This window comes from Dermacentor albipictus, chromosome 5 (genome assembly GCF_038994185.2).
Source record: "Dermacentor albipictus isolate Rhodes 1998 colony chromosome 5, USDA_Dalb.pri_finalv2, whole genome shotgun sequence".
Lineage (NCBI taxonomy): Eukaryota > Metazoa > Arthropoda > Arachnida > Ixodida > Ixodidae > Dermacentor > Dermacentor albipictus.
This window is the reverse complement of record NC_091825.1, coordinates 6,969,149-6,988,518: the sequence shown is the minus strand read 5'-3', so window position 1 is coordinate 6,988,518 and position 19,370 is coordinate 6,969,149. Positions and strand designations below refer to the sequence as shown.

General features: G+C 45.3%; 1 protein-coding gene and 1 long non-coding RNA gene across 6 annotated transcripts in view; one reads left to right on the top strand and one right to left on the bottom strand.

Moving 5' to 3' along the window:
* The window catches only part of Sting (transmembrane protein sting), a 402,026-nt gene that overhangs the window by 330,154 nt on the left and 52,502 nt on the right, over nt 1–19,370 (bottom strand). The window lies entirely within an intron of this gene.
* Nucleotides 311–5,572, top strand: LOC139060383 (uncharacterized). Its single transcript, XR_011514765.1, has 3 exons — nt 311–499; nt 1,343–1,454; nt 1,637–5,572. It is a non-coding gene; the product is annotated as an uncharacterized lncRNA (long non-coding RNA).

Genomic DNA, 19,370 nt, shown 5'->3' with positions numbered 1-19,370 from the left:
ACCTAGTAGCATCACCTCGGGATGCGTTCGTTAGTTCTAACATTTCCCGGTAGAGGCGTCGTAATAAGCGCAATTTTATCTTACAAACTTTCTCTTACAATTACCGAAGCATTTTCCTTTACATAAAAACAGGGCAAAATTATCATTGCTAATTAGATATTGTACTCTTTGTTAGTAAGTTTATTGTTTCTTCGCCATTATGAACGCAAATAGCGTTCAGCATCATCGATCTTTCACGTGACCTCTGGCCTGGATTTAAAATTTTTACCGGTATTTCCGAGTGCACGGCGGCACGGATTCATTCGTTCGTACACTCAAGACTGGTTGCTTCTTTGTTTCTAAAACTAGTTTCTTGCGCTTCTATGTAACTTGGGGTGAAGTTACGTGTTTGCAAGCGGACATGTAAGCCCGGCAGTTGGGTTTCGGTCGTGAGCCATTCGGAACAGGTCTGCATCGAAACGGGAGCTGGATTTTGCTGCGGCTGACAATGGCAATAATGGTGAGTCGTTTAACACCGCTGCTTGATTCGTTATATAATATCCGTCTCATTACCTTCCAGGCCGGCACAAGTTAACGACCTAGATCCTGCATTACATATGGGCAGTGAGGATCTCAGTTGCTGTTTCCTAAATAAACCTTTACTTGCGAGGCTGTCGTTTGGTTTACACACACAACCAGGAAAGAAAGAGCGATATCGGAACGCGCGTCTCATTTTTCATGTTATTGTAGCCGTGGTTGTAGGTGACTGAGTAGCCTTATCAATATACATATTAAACTTTTTTTTCGAGTCGGCCGGCAACGTCTTTCGTCCACAAAACCGAATAATCCTTTGGTAAAATGAAGTGAAAGTACAGAATTTAATGTATTAAACAGTTGCAAGCATGATAATTCACCCATATTTCGTACTTGTTGGTTCCAAATGTTCTTGCTGTTCAGATTGGTTTACCGTAGGGCATTTATTTTTGCAGTAGTGAAGCGGTGCATCACGTTCGTGGAGAAAAATAATGCATCAGTTCTAATAGCTTCATGACTTTCATGCATTTGCTTGAGTAACTAGCAGTGTGATCACTTCTAGAGCATAAATGAACCCACAAATGTTCTCATTTGTGATCTTAATAGTACTTGCGCTGTTGACATGCATTGTAGTTAGGCAGACATCAATTTTATGGGCAATAGCAATATTTATTTAACATGCTGCTTAAGCACCCAGCAATAGACAGTGTACATTTGCATGTGTTCTGTAGTCGCAAATCATTACAACATATATGTCACACCTTTTTGCATTTCATATTGCAAAACTTTGGTTTTTCAATTTCTGATTCAGTCAAAATTTCTGTTCCAGACATGCAGTAATGAGGACGGCACCAGTATAAAGCAACACACTCCACGCACTAAACAGAAGCTGCTGCCTGCTACGACAAGGTCATTGTGTGGACATTGGCTACTACTACAAGGTAAACAACATATGGTGCAGAAATAAATATGTTTGATCTATGCTGTATTGGCTTGCTGTTTGCAGCAGATATGAATGTTTGTTCATATATATGGTTCAGTATAATTGGTTCGAACATATAAAACCCACATAAATTTGGCTAATCTGTGCTGTATCTCACGTGTCACCGTTTTGCCCCAACAGAGTCTATGCCAAGCACATCTTGGTCATCACAGGAGCTCCTATCTGCACCAACAGGAAGGGGCTGGAGCCGAATTTGCAAGGCTTTTACACCAAGAACAAAGAAGCACATGCACAAGAATATGGATGAGATATCAAGTCTGCAAAGGACTGTGTTAAGACTGCAAAGAGCTTCAGCCACCATTCCACCAGCACGGACATTTGGCTGAGTCATCCAAGTAACTCAAAAAGGACTTTCTAGAAATTCTTCGTCTTCAGATGCACCTGCAACATCTGACCAAGCACGGACGACGCTGGCCAAAAGATTGAGTTTCATCAGTTCGTCCTTAATCAGCTTCCAAGCCATGTTAATTCCGTTTGTGCGAAGTGTAATTTTTCTTCTATAAATGCAAGCTTTCTCATTGCCCATTTTTGTTAGAGGTTATTCATCCTCATCCAAATATAAAGGTCAACCTTTATATTTGGATATTTCGCTGATACTTAATACCAGTCACTGTCTAGCAGCCTAACATATCTGTAGCAGTATCTTCTAGTGTATGTTGTCATGCGCAATTACTCTCCTGAAATAGCTGATGCAGCATCGGCATGCGTCTTGCATTAACCTATGCACATGTGCTATGCACCATTTTACTTTTCTTGGTGTTTTTAGCCTTCAATGCTTGCAGAGCAGAGTGGCTTCTCTCTTGAATGCAAGCTTTATCATTTTCCATATTCCTAGTCTCGTTGATGATTGCTCCTCTTCCTTGATAGCCTGGGTCTTTGTGCAAGCTACAGTGAAGTGATTGATTGCAGAATCTGGTTTTGCTGCCACACTTGGTTGTGGTAACTGTGTTACAGATGTGGGGGCCTGGTCAGTTGCATTGGTAAGCAGTCCCTCGAGGTAAGCATTTGCTCCTGCAGTCCGCAAAGCGACATAGACTCCCAGTATACACACACCGTAACTGGTGCGCCCCGTTCGTTCTGGCCTGCTGCAGCCATGGGCAAATTGTGCTTGTGGCCTACCTCGGCCATGATTTGCTCAAAACGGAGACCAGCATATGTGCTTACATGGTTCGAAGTGTATGAAGTTGATAGCCGTATGGGTGGAAAGGCCCGCAAGAATGGCTGCCGAAGGTGATGCCCACAAAAGCAACTTGTCCACATTGCGACAAAGTGGGACACAAAGTGTGAGCCACACATAGCGGCCCCCGAAAGAAAATAAATGTGCAGGTTGGAAAGGAGTTAACGCTAAAATGCCGGGTAGTCCATGTCGCTGTGTTGGTTGCGGCAGCAGATGCCTGCGTCACCTGATTGCTTCGCAATGGAAGTTGCTCATCTTCAACGGCAACTGTTGGTTCAAACAGGTGCAAGGCTCTGTCCAATCTGTTTGTACCGCAGGTTGTCGCTCGTTACCAGACCACCACATGTGACAAAGGCAAGCATTATGCCTGTAAGATGGTTCGTAGCCAATGTATAATGTATTGTCTGAACCTCAAGCGGTGACTGATTGCCGTTTAATTTTGCTGTTATGTCACTTGGTTACGGTCGCAGTTTTATGTTTTTCGAATATTGCTGCCTGGTCGGTTGCACTGGGAAGCAGCCTCTCGAAGTAAGAATTTGATCCTGCAGTCTGCACAGCGACATAGACTCCCAATTTACGCACACCGTGATTCGTGCTCCCCGTTCACCCTTTCCTGCTGCAGCCATGGGCAAATTGTGCCTCTGGCCTTTCTCGGCCGCGATTAGGCATGAACGGAGACCAGCATAAGTGCTTACATGGTCGGACGTGTATGAAGTTGGGTGGAAAGGCCCGCAAAAGTGGCCGATGAAGGTGATGCCCACGAAAGCGACTTGTCCATATTGAGACAATGTGGGACACCAAGTGTGAGCCACACATTAGCGGCCTCCAAAAGAAAAGAAACATGCAGGCTGGAAAGGAGTCAATGCTAAAACGATGGGTAGTCCATGTCGCTGTGTAGGCTGCGGCAGCAGATGCCTGCGTCACCCGACTGCTTTGCACTGCAAGTTGCTCATCTTTAACAGCGACTGTCGCCGCAAACAGGTGGGACACTCTGTCCAATCTGTTTCTGCTGCTGGTTGTTGCTCGTTAGTAGACCACCACGTGCGACGAAGTCGGGCACTACGCCTGTAGGGAGGCAGCTCAATGTACCCTAAGAGACCCGTGTATGTGAATGCTCACTGTTGCCATATGGTTCGTCGCCAATGTATGATGTATTGTCTGAACCTCATGCGGTGACTGATTGCTGTTTAATTTTGCTGTTATGTCACTTGATTATGGTCGCAGTGTTATGTTTTTCGAATATTGCGGCCTGGTCGGTTGAACTGGGAAGCAGCCTCTCGAAGTAAGAATTTGATCCTGCAGTCTGCACAGCGACATAGACTCCCAATTTACGCACACCGTGATTCGTGCTCCCCATTCACCCTTTCCTGCTGCAGCCATGGGCAAATTGTGCCTCTGGCCTTTCTCGGCCGCGATTAGGCATGAACGGAGACCAGCATAAGTGCTTACATGGTCGGACCTGTATGAAGTTGGGTGGAAAGGCCCGCAAAAGTGGCTGATGAAGGTGATGCCCACGAAAGCGACTTGTCCATATTGAGACAATGTGGGACACCAAGTGTGAGCCACACATTAGCGGCCTCCAAAAGAAAGAAACATGCAGGCTGGAAAGGTGTCAATGCTAAAACGATGGGTAGTCCATGTCACTGTGTAGGCTGCGGCAGCAGATGCCTGCGTCACCCGACTGCTTTGCACTGCAAATTGCTCATCTTTAACAGCGACTGTCGCCGCAAACAGGTGGGACACTCTGTCCAATCTGTTTCTGCTGCTGGTTGTTGCTCGTTAGTAGACCACCACGTGCGACGAAGTCGGGCACTACGCCTGTAGGTAGGCAGCTCAATGTACTCTAAGAGACCCGTGTATGTGAATGCTCACTGTTGCCATATAGTTCGTCGCCAATGTCTAACGTATTGTCTGAACCTCATGCGGTGACTGATTGCTGTTTAATTTTGCTGTTATGTCACTTGGTTATGGTCGCAGTGTTATGTTTTTAGAATATTGCGGCCTGGTCGGTTGCACTGGGAAGCAGTCTCTCGAAGTAAGCATTCGCTCCTGCAGCCTGCACAGCGACATAGACTCCCAATTTTCATGCACCGTGATTCGTGCTCCCCGTTCGCGCTTTCCTGCTGCAGCAATGGGCATATTGTGCCTCTGGCCTTTCTCGGCCGCGATTAGGCATGAACGGAGACCAGCATACGTGCTTACATAGTCCGATGCGTATGAAGTTGATAGCTACATGGGTGGAAAGGCCCGCAAAAGTAGCTGATGGAGGCGATGCCCACGAAAGCGACTTGTCCATAGCGAGACAATGTGAGACACCAAGTGTGAGCCACACATTAGCGGCCCCCGAAAGAAAAGAAACGTGCAGGTTGGAAAGGAGTGAACGGCTAAAATCTGGGGTAGCCCATGTCGCTGTGTAGGCTGCGGCAGCAGATGCCTGCGTCTCCCGATTGCTTCGCAATGCAATTTGGGCATTTTTAACGGCGACTGTCGCTGCAAATAAGTGGCACACTCTGTCCAATATGTTTCCGCTGCTGGTTCTTGCTCGTTAACCTGACCACCACGTGCGACGACGACGGTGAGCCGTTTACGAGCTCGCGTCAATGATTCCAGCGTATCTCGACATGCAAATTTTATTTCTGCTATTGAACGAGAATGTACACTGCTTGTCTTCTGCCAATAAAGTCGCGCGTTCTGTTCACTCACTTGTGGCTTGTTTGTATGGGCGTCAGTAGAGGCTCTTGGCAATTAGAACGCACCAGCTAAGCGGCAGCGAAGGCATTGAGGCATGCCGCATAGCCTGCAGGGCAAGCACGGCACGTACCAGCGTACGCGACCGGCAAAAAACGGCCATATTGAATTTTGCGCTAAAAAAAAAAAGTTTGCACTTCCGCTTCCGGATGGAGCAACGTCATCTGGCGTCCCCGAAAGTTAGTTCCATGCGCTGCCGCTGCTTATTTTCGAACCACTGCCAAAGGTACAGTTTCCCTTCTCTAAAGTTGTTCTTTATTCTATGACTTCACTGGGGCACAACACCGCTGCAGGAATGGCGCACTCACCCTTAATAATGTTTCAGGTTAGATACCTTGATTGTTTTTCCGTTCAGAGTAGCAACCGTTGCCTATTCGTGGTGTTGTGCCCCACTGAGCTCTCTGACTTGTGTAAGCGTTGTAGCAGCTGTGTAGCAATGTGTGTTAAAATAATGGCTCTGCTTCTATCTGGCGATGTCGAGACAAATCCAGGACCTTCTACCGAAGAAATGTTAACTACTGTTTTGGAAACCGTAAAAAGGATTGAAAGCGGGCAGGCAGATATGCGTAGTGATTTACACGCACTTAAGCACTGGCAAGCATCTGTCAACGAGGAACTGCAACAGCTATCTTCAAGAATACGTGTTCTTGAGGTTGACACATCATCGTTGAAAAAAAACCAAAGTACATTGCCACTCCGCTCGCCTGCAGCTATTAATTCAATATGTGAGCAAATTAAGACTATTGAATCAAGATGCGATGACACGGAAAATCGGCTAAGGCGATGTAATCTCCTCTTTTTTGGCATCCCCGACGATTCCAATGAAACATGGTCAGCGTCAGAAGGCAGAGTCATTGATATTTGTTCAAAAGAGCTTGGCGTTACAATCGAATCTTCGCAACTCGACCGTGCGCATCGTCTTGGCAAATACCAAGTGGGTAAATGTAGACCGATTATTACTAAATTCACCTTCTTCAAGGATAAGCAAAGAGTAATAGAAAAAGGTTATAAGTTCAAGAATACAAATTTTGCTGTGCGCGAAGACTTTTCATTGCAAACACGAGCAGCCAGAAGAAAGTTAATAGAATTTGCGAAGTCAAAAAATGTGCCGTTTAAACTAGCCGTGGATAAACTGCGCATAGAAAATACCGTGTTCACTTACTGCGCTGACACTGACAGTGTTATTCAATCATCTAGATAGCAGTTTCAAAGGCCGGCAGTCTCATCTGATTGTGATCCACCTTCTAATCCAAGTGTCCATAATGATGTAGCGCAGATTTCGATATCGTTCATGAATATACGCAGTTTACTCCCAAAACGTGTCGAAGTTTGCTCGCATCTAGAAAACAGCAATTGTGATATTCTATTAGTCATAGAAACATGGCTCCACTCCGATATCGCTGATGACGAAGTCCTACAACCATCAGCTGACTACAGCATCTATCGCAAAGACAGGGAGGGAAGAAGGGGCGGCGGGGTATTGATAGCCGTAAAAAAAGACATTACTGCCTTTCCACTTGAAATTTCAAGCCCACTTGAAATAACCTGGGTCTGCATTCCATCTTCGTACTCAAAGAACGTATTTGGAATATGTTATCGACCACCAGACAGTACAGAAATGTTCACGTCCTATTTGTATGAAAATCTTTGCGAAATTACTACAAAATTTCCTAAAGCTAACATATTCCTATTTGGCGATTTTAATTACCCAGAAATCGACTGGGCTAACCTAACGTCACCCTGCCAACACTCCAGCGATTTCGTAGCGCTTGCACTAGACTTTTCACTAGTGCAAATGATTCAGAAACCCACCCGTGGCAATAATGTTCTTGACCTCGTTTTCACATCCATCCCTGAAACAGTTGCATCAGTTTCTTTGATGCCTGGCTTTAGTGATCATCTACTCGTTAACCTCACAATAGAACTACCCTTATACAAACGCACTGCGACACCTAAGCGCATATTTAATTATAAGAAGGCTGATTTCACTGCCATCAACATAGGCTTGGAGAATTTCTACAGCTCGTTCTTACGTAATTTTGTTTCCCGATCTGTTGAGGAAAACTGGAAGCTCTTTAAGGAAACACTAATGCAGCTTACACATGCTCATATTCCACTAATTCACTTCCGGGTAAATAGTTCAAAACCATGGTATCACAGGACGCTACGCTCATTAAAAAATAAAAAGAAACGCCTGTTCAGAATTGCTAAGCGGCAAGGAACCGCAGTGGCGTGGTTAAAACATAAAGAGTCCGAAAAAGAATATTGCTGTAACATTCGTAGCGCTAAGCACAAATTCTTTTCACATGACCTCCAATCCATGATGCAAAATAACCCTAAAAAATTCTGGGCAGTGATTTCCCCTCGAAAAGACTCGAGCCGAATTTCACTCCAAGACAATACCGGAGCACCTATTTCAGAAGAATCCTCAGCTGCTTTTAATAACTTTTTTATCTCGATGTTTACACGTGAGGATTACTCTACCATTCCCGCAATCGCAGACGTAAACTACAGGTATATGGCACCAATAAAGATTGATGCCTCCGGTATCTCATCCCTAATTAAGAAACTAAAGGTCTCTACCTCAGCCGGCGTTGATGGTATAAATAATAAAATTTTGAAGCATACATCCACATATACGGCCCCCATTCTATCACGCATTTTTGAGCAATCCTTATCCACAGGGGAACTACCATACTCCTGTTGGAGCCTGTGAGGTATGTGTATAAATAAATAAATTATAGAATTTTCGTCACCCCCCCCCCATGTAACACCCTCGTTGTGAGGGCCTTTAGGGGTTTCTTGGTTCATGACGATTTCTTTCAATCACCATTGAAATCACCATTGGGCAGTCGGCGGCAACGCTGTACCATGTACTGATCTGTTATTTTGCTGTCGACAGGCTGTCCGGTTGCGCACGCACTCAAAGCTACCGATCCGGCTATCAGGCAACACGCATCAACGTGTGCTGGCTGCCTGGATCACCGATTTTTGCATCAAGATACCAAAGGACCAGCATCGTTTCATTCCCTGTCGCCCTACGTCGCTCCCATCGCCTTGGTCACCTGATCTCGGCAGCCCAATCAAGTCTGACTACCGTCTACAAAAGGACTACTCTCGCTGAGTCCCGTCGCAGTCGGCGGCAGGGCTGTACCATGTACTGATCTGTTATTTTGCTGTCGACAGGCGAGTTGAAACGACCACCTGCCCGCGTTCTTTTTCCTATTTTGCTCTCTGCCGCCGACTGCACCACAATGCCTGATTGTACCGCTTGTGCTGAGCCATTGCCACGAGATGATAAGTTTCTGACGTGCTCTGTTTGTAATGAAGCTTTCCACCTGGGTAAAAACTGCTCGGCGGTCGCTGAATCAACTTTTTCGAAAATGTCGGCAGCAAAACGTGGGTCTTGGGTATGCCCGGCATGCAAGACGCAAACCGTCAAGCAACCTTCAATGGGCAATAAATCGGATGATGGAGTACTTGAACAGCAACTTTTGACTGTAAACGATAAACTGGACCGGCTGACGACTACTGTTGAAATGTTGGCTAGTCGAGTGGAAGAACTACTGACCTTCAAAGCTATCGGAGAAAAAACTGCAGAAACTGTTCTGCAGATACAGGGGTCGCTCGATTCCCTTGCTGTTAAATATGAATCGGTGTCATCGACAGTAACTGCGAACCAGATAGCAGTCGGCGAGCTTGGCACGCAAGTAGATACACTCTCCTCTAAGATTGCTGCCCAGGCTGAGTTGCTTGAGAAGGTTGGCTCTGAACTTAGCGAATTAGAGCAATACAGCCGACGCTGCAATTTCGAGATTCATGGCCTGCAATATAACCCCAACGAGGATTTGCCTTCCTTCTTGTCAGGACTGGCGGCGAAGCTAAGCATTTCCGAATTCAAACTGACCGATGTTTCTGCTGTGCACCGACTTCCCACGCGCAGCAATACCATTCCTGTAGTCCTTGTGCAAATGCACACTGTTTCGGCCAAACAGCAATGGCTCGCTGCACGAGGAATTCTACGTGACCTTGCTCAAGACAGTACCTTTCCACGGCTTTACTTCAACGATAATCTTTCGCGTGCCCAACGGGAACTGTATCGGCTGGCAAGGCAGAAAGGCAAAGAATCAAAATTTAAATTCGTTTGGACCAAAAACGGCAGGATAGTGGCTAAGAGGGATGAAGATGCACCTATTCTGCATATCAATAAGGCATCTGATCTCGAGAGTATTGCATGAGCATGAACAAAGTTGCCTTCAAGACATGTACTAATCTAAACGAGGTTCTTAGTTTCTTCCCAAATCCTAATGGTTGCGCCTTCCGTGCTGTTCACGTCAACATTCGTAGTATTAGAAAACATTGGGACCATTTTCAGGCCTTAATTACTCCTTTCAACTCCTATTTCGATGCGATCGTGCTTACCGAGATTAACATTCCGTCCGCCTGCATCAATCAGTATCAGATTATTGGATACCAAGTTTTTTCATACACTACGCCAATTAAAAGGGGAGGAGGCGTGGCAGTTTTCATCCGAGACACATGGGCAACAACTGAGCTGACTTTCTCGTTTTCCCAAGCTGAAATTGTGGCAGTGCGTCTTTGCGCACCTTCCTTGTCACTAATTCTGCTTGCGGTTTATCGCCCACCGTGTTGCAACGGTCGTATATTCCTGGATGAACTTGATACTGCCCTGGCCTCGATGTCGTCAATGGACCATGTTTGCCTAATTGGGGATGTCAACATAGATACGTTACGCCCTTCAGCAACGACAGTTGGCAATTATTTGGACGTCATTTCCAAATGGGGCTTGCAAAACACGATCTGTGAACCTACACGCGAAGAATTCCTTGCTGGTCATCTTGTCACATCTTGCATAGATCACATAAATATACGTGCACATAACTTAAGTGTCAAATCTGCCGTTATTACAATGAAACTTGCTGATCATTACATGGTCTGCTGTTCTCTAACAGATGACACTACCAACTTGGTCACTCCAAACGAAGTCAAACAAATATCTTTTGTTGACCCCTTGGCTTTCAAAAAACTTGTAATGAATCACGACTGGCATAACTTTTTGATGACTGTTCCTCCAGGCGACGCCTATGACAACTTTGTAACACTATTCACCGATTTCCGGCTTGCAGCTACACGGGTCTGTAAAATCAAACAACGGAAATTGGACCAAAAATGGATGTCGACAGAAATACTCACGGCAATACAAGCAAAAGAGTCGTTATGGGTTCAAACAAAGAGAAGTCCTAATTGTACTGCTTTGCGGCTTCGGTACAAAGGGCTTCGAAATAAGGTCAATGCTATGATACGTCTAGCAAAACGCAATAACTTACGAGCAAAATTCACGGACGCTCGTTGTGACAGCAGGAAAACATGGTCCCTAATTAACAATCTTAGAGGTGGTGATGTAAACGCTAATCGCCATGTTGATCTGATGTCTCATTTTTCTTCAAATGGTGCTGCCACCGCTAATGATTTTAACTCATTTTTTTCAAAAGTGTCTGGTGTAGCGAGACCTCATCCAGATACTTGCACATTGCAAACTAGTATTTCAGAATCCGCCCTTCTTCCCATGTTTTCGGAACATGACCTCAAATCAATCCTTTTCAGTCTAAAACCAAATAAATCTCCTGGAATTGATGGTATTTCAATATTAGAGCTGCGCAGAACTTTCGAAGCAATAAAAGATGTGCTACTACTCATTTTAAACAATATTATTACCTCTGGTATCATTCCCGATAATCTGAAGAATGCGCTGGTCATTCCTCTTTTTAAAAGTGGCGCACGCAACAATATTGAAAACTACCGGCCTATTTCTATCCTTTCATGCATTGGGCAGATATTGGAAAAACATCTGCTCAAGACAATGAGCAGCTTTTTAAGCAATCATGGCGTGTTATCTCCTAGCCAGTATGGTTTTGTGCCAAATAGGGGTACGCAGTTGCTGCTTGAAGATTTTTCCGATACACTACACTCCGCGTTTGAACACAATCAGATTGCTTGCGCACTGTTTCTAGACGTCCGCAAAGCGTTTGACAGCGTCTGCCATAGTATACTGCTAACCAAACTTTCTTTGCTAGGCTTTCGGGGTGCGTTTTTGCGGCTTCTGAAAAACTTCTTATCTCATAGGCAACAACTTGTGTCTATTGGAAAATTTCGTAGCAGCCTGACCGAAATTAAAGCTGGCGTCCCCCAGGGTTCAATTTTAAGTCCGTTATTATTTAACTTATATTTTAATGATTTATCTAATGTTGTGAACGTCAAATGATATCAGTATGCTGATGACACTGTCCTTGTTTCACACGCTCGAAGTTACACTGACGCCATCTCTTCTTTACAAATGGCAACAACAAGAGTGATGGACTGATTTCAGAATAATGTAGTCCATATAAATGCGTCCAAAACTCAACTAATCTGTTTCCACAACCCTGTCAAGCAAGTTACCCTATCCTCCCCGTTATATTTGCACACATCACATTGCAATCCCTGTTTGTGTGCCCCTGTGCAATACGTTTGTTCAATTAAATACCTTGGTGTCTTTTTTGACAGTGATTTATCCTGGAACTCTCATTTCGCATATATTTGTCAAAAACTTCGCGCAGTGTCTTGTGATTTGTATAACATAAAATTTTACATGCCATTGTCTGTCCGAAAGCTTGTAGTACATGCCTTATGCTACAGTGTAATCCGGTATGGGATATCTACATATGGTCATGGTGCTCAACATTTGGTAAGCCGGGTCAACTCCGTCCTTCGTGGCATTCTGAAGCATGTTGCTTATGATGTCTCCCCCAAATCTGATGTGTTCAAAACTTTGTCTTTACCTGATTTCAATTCTTTGCTGCTTGAAACTGTTATCTTAAAACATTTTTGGTTAAGTCAGTATAAAATTCCTTATGTGCCTGTCCGTTCCCTGAGACCAAAGAATCCTTACATTACACCCCGCTGTAAGACGAGATACGGTCGAAGACTTCGTAACTACTATGTCCCAGCAATGTTTAATCTACTTCCTCAAAGCATACAAGATGTGAAAACGATACATGGTCTTAGAAAAGCTCTTAGACACATGAATGCGTGATTGGAAGCCTGTCATGTGAGTGTGTGTGTATGTGTGTTTTTTTTTCACTGTTGTTTAATAACGAGTTACTGATGCCTCTGTCGCTGTCTGCCAGGCACTGCCGTTCAAGCCCACTGTGGCTTTGGCAGGCCCGATTCTTGCACTGTATGTTTCTCAAGTCATCAATAAAGTATTATTATTATTATTATTATTATTATTATTATTATTATTAAATAAATAAATAATGAAGCACAGAGCGCTATGGGGATACAATAGGTACGAGGTGCTCCAACGTATGTGGAATAATGGTTCCAGGACTTACTTTTGGAAATGCGGTTGTTTGCTTTAAATCAGGGGTACAATCAGGACTCGATGGGAACCAAAGGTCTGTGGGATGCCTCGCCTTGGGCACTCACAAGGAGACTACATATGAAGCTGTGTAGGGTGATATGGGCTGGACTAGTTGTGAAGTGAGGGAAGCTCCCAGTAAAATTGAGTATGAAGAACGACTGAGGAATATGGAAGTAATTGGGCTGGGAGAGTGTTGAGGTATCTGTACAGGAAAAACATTCCTACACAGTGGAGGAAATGAACTAGTAAGCTTACCAGCAAGTATGCGGCCTGTAGGGTGGGCAGCACAGCAACAAAGAATGTCAAGCGGAAAGTCAGAGAGGCTGAAATAATCTCATGGGTGGCGACAATGGAGAAGAAACCTGCCATGAGTAGCTACTTACGAGGAAAAAATGAAATCGGGAAAGAAACAATTTATGATAACTCAAAGGGAAGCTCATTACTTTTGCGAGATCAGGATGCCTTAGAACACGCACCTATGAAGCAAGATATAAGAAGGAAGAAGAAGCATGTGCTTGCTGCGGTAAAGCTAGGGAAACAATGGAGCATGTTTTATTAGAATGTGAAGACGTCTGCCCAGCTGTTAATTTGGGCACCACTGGCCTCCTTGAAGCCCTTGGGTTCAGCGAGAGCAGTGGAAAAGTAAACATGTCCGCAATAGGGATTAGTAAGAGGCGACTGGAGGATTGGTGGCAGAAAAGTAGGGAAACGACAAAAAAATGGAGACGTACAAAGGCAAAGTTCGCTGTAGGGGATCAGAAAATTTGGTTGTGGAAGTTCATAGTGTTTTTTTTTTTCTTGTTTAAGCTGGGTAGGACATTAGGCAGTATAATAGCAAGAGCTTGGTGGCACAACCCACCCCCCCGTTCCAAAGGGGACGCTCATAACATCCGTCCATCCGTCCGTCCGTCCGTCCATCCATCGTAGAGCAAAGTCCACAATAGGGGTTCAGCAACTTTGGTTATAGGAGTTCATCGGGTTTTTTTCTTTCTTTCCTTATTTAACATATGTAGGACATTAGACAAAAAATAACAAGAGCTTGGTGGTGCAACCCACCACCCATTCCAAAGGGGACGCTCATCCATCCAGGAACATGCCGAGCCAAAGCACATGGCATCGCTAAGTTCTAGTTTTCTAGACAATCATATCTGTTAGGAATATTTCTCCCGTTCGGCCAAGCTCCTCTTTAACTTCACCTCAGGTCATTCTAAAGTAGTAAAAAACACCATTTGCATCTTCGTACTTCGTGCTGTCCTGGTAAAAACATGTGGGCATGCAATGAGTGATGTCTTCGCATGTCAGGTAGTCAGGCTGGAGGAAGCTGGGTACCCGGGTAGCTTAATAACAGGCAGCTCTGAGAAGTTGATTAAATGGGTAAAAAACTCGAGGAGGCAGGAGGCCGAAGGAAATAGCAGGAAGAATGTGGTAGTTGTACCCTATGCACATCGCTTATCTCATGGCCTGAAGAATGCTGCAGGTCATTATGGGGTGCAGGCTGTCTTTTTCAGCTCCTGGAAAATTGAGTGCTATTTGTACGACAATCAAAAGGCAAGAAAGTGGAGCAGAACATAATCCTAATGTAAGGTGCAAAGTGAAACATGTTAATAAGTATGTAGGCTGTACTACTAATGTGGTATACTCTTTCCCGCTCAAGCGTGGGCGAGTGTACATAGGGCAAACCAGCCAGTGCATCAATGTAAGACTTGGAGAGCACGAATTGTCCTTGGACAAGAATGATTATGCAAATGAGTCTGCCCATTGCTGGCAATGTAAGTGTAAGCCTATGCTCACAGAGACAACAATTTTGTTTAAGCATATTGATGCATCCACCAGATTAGTCAGGGAAGCAGCCCACATTGAGCAAAAGGGCATGTGGTGCATTAGCCAGCCTTCGATCGCGTTTTCTCAGCAGGAATTAACGTACCAAGATAGCTCGATACGGTAACACATGCTCTGTATACACGTGACCTGGTTGTGCATTCCTCGACTGATCATGCGATCGCTTGCATCACTTATATATGTGATCCAGGAAAAAGAGGGGGAATGCGGGAGATGGAAATTCAAGACGATGAGCAAAACGTGAACAAGGTGAATGCAGGAGCCAACGTTTCGACAAGTGGACTTGTCTTCTTCAAGGCGACGTACGCTTTCCTCACCACAGTATATATAGGTGGGGTTCTTCTAAAGGGGAGAGGGTGTCAGGCGGGAGGGTGCAGAAACAAGGGAAGGTGTGTTAGCATGTCGAATTGAGAGTAAAGGAACGCGGTGCACAAGGTCAAAGCCAGGGCCACCTCTTACTCCCACCCCGGTCTTTTAACCCACGCGTGTTAGCCGGCGTGTCAAGGGCATCTGACACGCCGGCTGAAAAATAAATGAATAAATAAAAAGGAGGGGGGGTGGAAGAGGAATGCATAGGAAAAAAAAGAGAAAAGAAAAGGGGGGGGGGATACGGCAAGAAATCCAACTAAGTGTTGTTGCCTATAGCTTGAAGTTTAGCATACTGAATAGATTCTACAGCTCCCTTTGAAATGTTTATGCCTATAGGTTGCAATGTCTTGAACTTGTGGATAAGGTATGATTCTCTGTATTTTCTTTCTCTGTAAGAGAAAGAAAATAGAGATGATTTTTGACTGTAAGATGTAGAGTTTGATTCATGAAAGTTATGACCTGGTTGGTTGAAATGCTCGGCGAAGGCGTTGGGAAGCTTTTTAGCTCTGTCTGCGCGGTGTCAGTTTAATCTGACGTTCATTGATTGTCATGTTTCACCGATATATTGTTTCTTACAGAAGGAACATTCAAGCATATAAATCACATCCGAACTTGTACAAGTGAAGCTAGATTTGACTTCATGTGTATAACTATTTGCGGTGCTTTTAATTTTAATGTCACTTTGAAGGTGCCTGCAGGTTTGGCATCTAGGGCGACAACATGCTTTCATTACGTGGGAATGCTGTTGGCTGACTTTTGTGCGCGCTAATATGTCTTCAAGGTTCCTGTTTTGGCGATAGGTAACCCTAGGTACATACGGGAACGCTTTTCGCATGCGCTCGTTACTTGATAATATTGGGTGGTACATTCTTAGGATTTTGTTTATGCTTGGGAGTGCATTAGAATATTTTGTTATAAAGGCCAGCGGTCTGTCAGATTCTAGCGTGGGCTGTCTCTTCACCAATTCCGACTGTCTCTCCAATCTTGACATGGCATCATAAGCTCTATTGAGAGCAACTTAATATTCTAATGCACAAACAAAATATTCTAATGCACTCCCAAACATAAACAACATCCTAAGAAAATACCACCCAATATTATCAAGTAACGAGCATCTGCGAAAAGCGTTCCCGCATGTACCTAGGGGTTACCTATCGCCGAAACAGGAACTTTAAAGACATGTTAGTGCACGCAAAAGACAGCCAACAGCATTCCCCAGCTGCCGATATGTGCGACGCATGCGTAGTCTGCACGATACAAATCATACCTTATCCAGAAGTTCAAGACATTGCAACCTATAGGCATAAACGTTTGAAAGGGAGCTTTAGAATCTATTCACTATGCTAAACTTCAAGCTATAGTCAACAACACTTAGTTGGACTTCTTGGCGTATCCCCCCCCTTTTTTTCTTTTCTTTTTTTTTCCTATCCATTCCTCTTCCACCCCCACCCCCCTTTTTATTTATTCATTTATTTATTTATTTTTCAGCCGGCATGTCAGATGCCCTTGACACGCCGGCTAACACGCGTGGGTTAAAAGACCGGGGTGGGGGTGAGAGGTGGCCCTGGCTTTGACCTTGTGCACCGCGTTCCTTTACTATCAATTCGACACGCTAGCACACCTTCCCTTGTTTCTGCACCCTCCCGCCTCACACCCTCTCCCCTTTAGAAGAACGCCACCTATATATACTGTGGTGAGGGAAGGGTACGTCGCCTTGAAGAAGACAAGTTCACTTGTCGAAACGTTGGCTCCTGCATTCACCTCGTTCACGTTTTGCTCATCGTCTTAATACGTGATGTGTGTTTCAGTAAACGTAGTTGCGAGTCAGAGCTCATCTTGTGTCCTTTCACTCCGTCGTCATCCTGTTCGCGCTGTTCCCGTTATGAATGAATAAGTAACCTTTTGTTCTAACTGAAGCGTGTCATCCTCATCACACATGGCTGACATGGCGACAAGGACTAGAAAACGAACCTGAGGCGGACGGGAAACTAAAGACGAAGCTAGAAGGCGAGACTGTCCCCACTGAGGCAAGCCGCAGCGAGTGCAGCCAGCGACCACCTGCATGGAAAACAATCACCCCGAAGTGAAAAGCTCTACGCTGATCACGGATAAAGCAGGCTCCGGCACCAATGATCGGCAGCTTACGATGCCACAAAGCAACTTTGAAGACAGTCCTTTTACAACTCGCTTGGCAACACGGAGGGACCAGAACGAAAATGGAACTATGCTGAACTCGAGCGAAACGATGGAGGTCGCGATGCTCAATACAATGCTACAAATGATGGCACGACCCCTTGAAAGGCAATTGGGAACACCAACCAGCACGTCGAACGACAATGGTACCAGCATTCCACTGCAAATAACGACAACATCGGACCTAACAGGAACTTTGCCGACATACTCGGGAACCGAGTCAGACAATTTTGTATAGTGGAAAACCATGGTGGAATCAATGCGCGATAATTGCGCATGGACGGAAGCAGCGATGCTAAACGCAGGCATTTCACGACTTAGGGGCCGTGCAGCCGCTTGGCACCCAACGACAGATAATGAGTACAATGATTGGATTGGACGTCATGGGTGACGGTGCTGAAAACAGAATTCAACAAGCCACTACTATTTTGCCAATGGGCTGCTTACGTTGACACAAGAGCACAGCAAGAAGACGAAAGCATGATGGACTACATGTACGCACGCCTCCAGTGCATCAGATGTGGTTCGTACAAATTGCAGACGACGACATGGTCGACTGGCTTGTACGGGGAGTGCATTCAGCAAGTGCAAAGCCAATGTCGGCAGCCTTTCACGATCTCCGATAGAACCATCAGCCAGTTCTTGCATTACGTGCAAGAACTAGACCGGCGAGATGTTGGACTGAACAATAACAGATTGATTGATTGAAAACTTTATTGTTCCACCGAGCTGGGGTGCCCACCTCCTAACCTACACGTAGGTAGGGGGGGGAGGACGAAGCAGTCCCCGCGCGTTGAGGACGCTGAGCCTTCACGGCCTCAACGGCCAGGCGGATTGCTCGACGCTGGTCGTCTTCAGCCTCGCTCTGGAGCGAGGCCTCCCAGGCTTCTCTACTGTCAATGTTTTCCTTGGCCCCTGGGGAGCCAGCACACTCCCATATTATATGGTCTAGCGTACCTTTTTGCTTACAAATTTTGCAGAGGGCGTCATTATAGTCCCTCGTCTATGTTAAGTAAATCCAATGTGGTGATGTATAATTGTTTCCCCTGAGGCGTCGCCAAGTGCGAGCGTCCTCCAGAGAGAGAGATCGATGCGGAGGCGGAAATTCGGCTTTGTAGTGATCGACAATTTACCTGTACGTGATTATGCTATCTTTTATCCCTGGAACTGGCTGCTTTAGAGTTGCCCGGTGGTAGAGTGCTCGGGCGAGCTCATGAGCGGCTTCGTTGCCTGGGACTTCTCCATGAGCTTTCATTTGTATTCAGAAAGAAATACAAATGACTCTGCGAACACTACGGCGCCGAAATGCACATGTCTACTGGCCGACACATGCCCGTTGCAAAAAGAAAGGACTTACAGCGATAGACTGGCCCGATGCAGACACACACATGGAAGACAAAAAGCAGCAGCCACCCGACAACGCCAAGCGAAAAGCTCAGCACAAGGCATCAACAGTGTCACTATCCCAGACACAGGTGGGTGCAGGATCATACTTCTACAAGCCAATGTAAATGGCATCATGACACATGCACTCTGGGACACAGGCTCAGCAGTAATGCTTATCGATGACCAGTTCACACAAAATCACAACTTTCAGGTTGCTACTGACGTGGACTGTGTATTGGCAATCCATTTGGCAACTCATGCAGACCTACTGGTGTGACTCAAGTGAACATTGTTATTGCTGCCGCCCGTACGACAGTGGAAGCAAAGGTAATCAAGAACCATCCCTATGAGGTGATAGGAGGCCTCGACTGGCAACAAGCCATTCCGTCCAACTAAATTGAGCACTTTGACAACTGCATTCACACGATCGAATATATTCCGAAGCAGAAAACGAAGCGGAAAAAAAAAGGATGTGTACGAACTGACAAAGAATGACCTGGAACCACAGCGATTGATGTCAAACTTTGTAACAGAACGTCAAAGCCCAGACAAGTTGACAAAGAATGAACGCACTGAGATTTCGAAGCAAACCTGCAATCAGGCAGAATTTTCCTCAACAGACCCCATCAAAGTGTGTGAAGCCATTAACGCAAAGGCAACATTTGCACGGGAAGCACCCACACCACCATAAGCAAAAGAAATTGCCCAATTGATTCAAT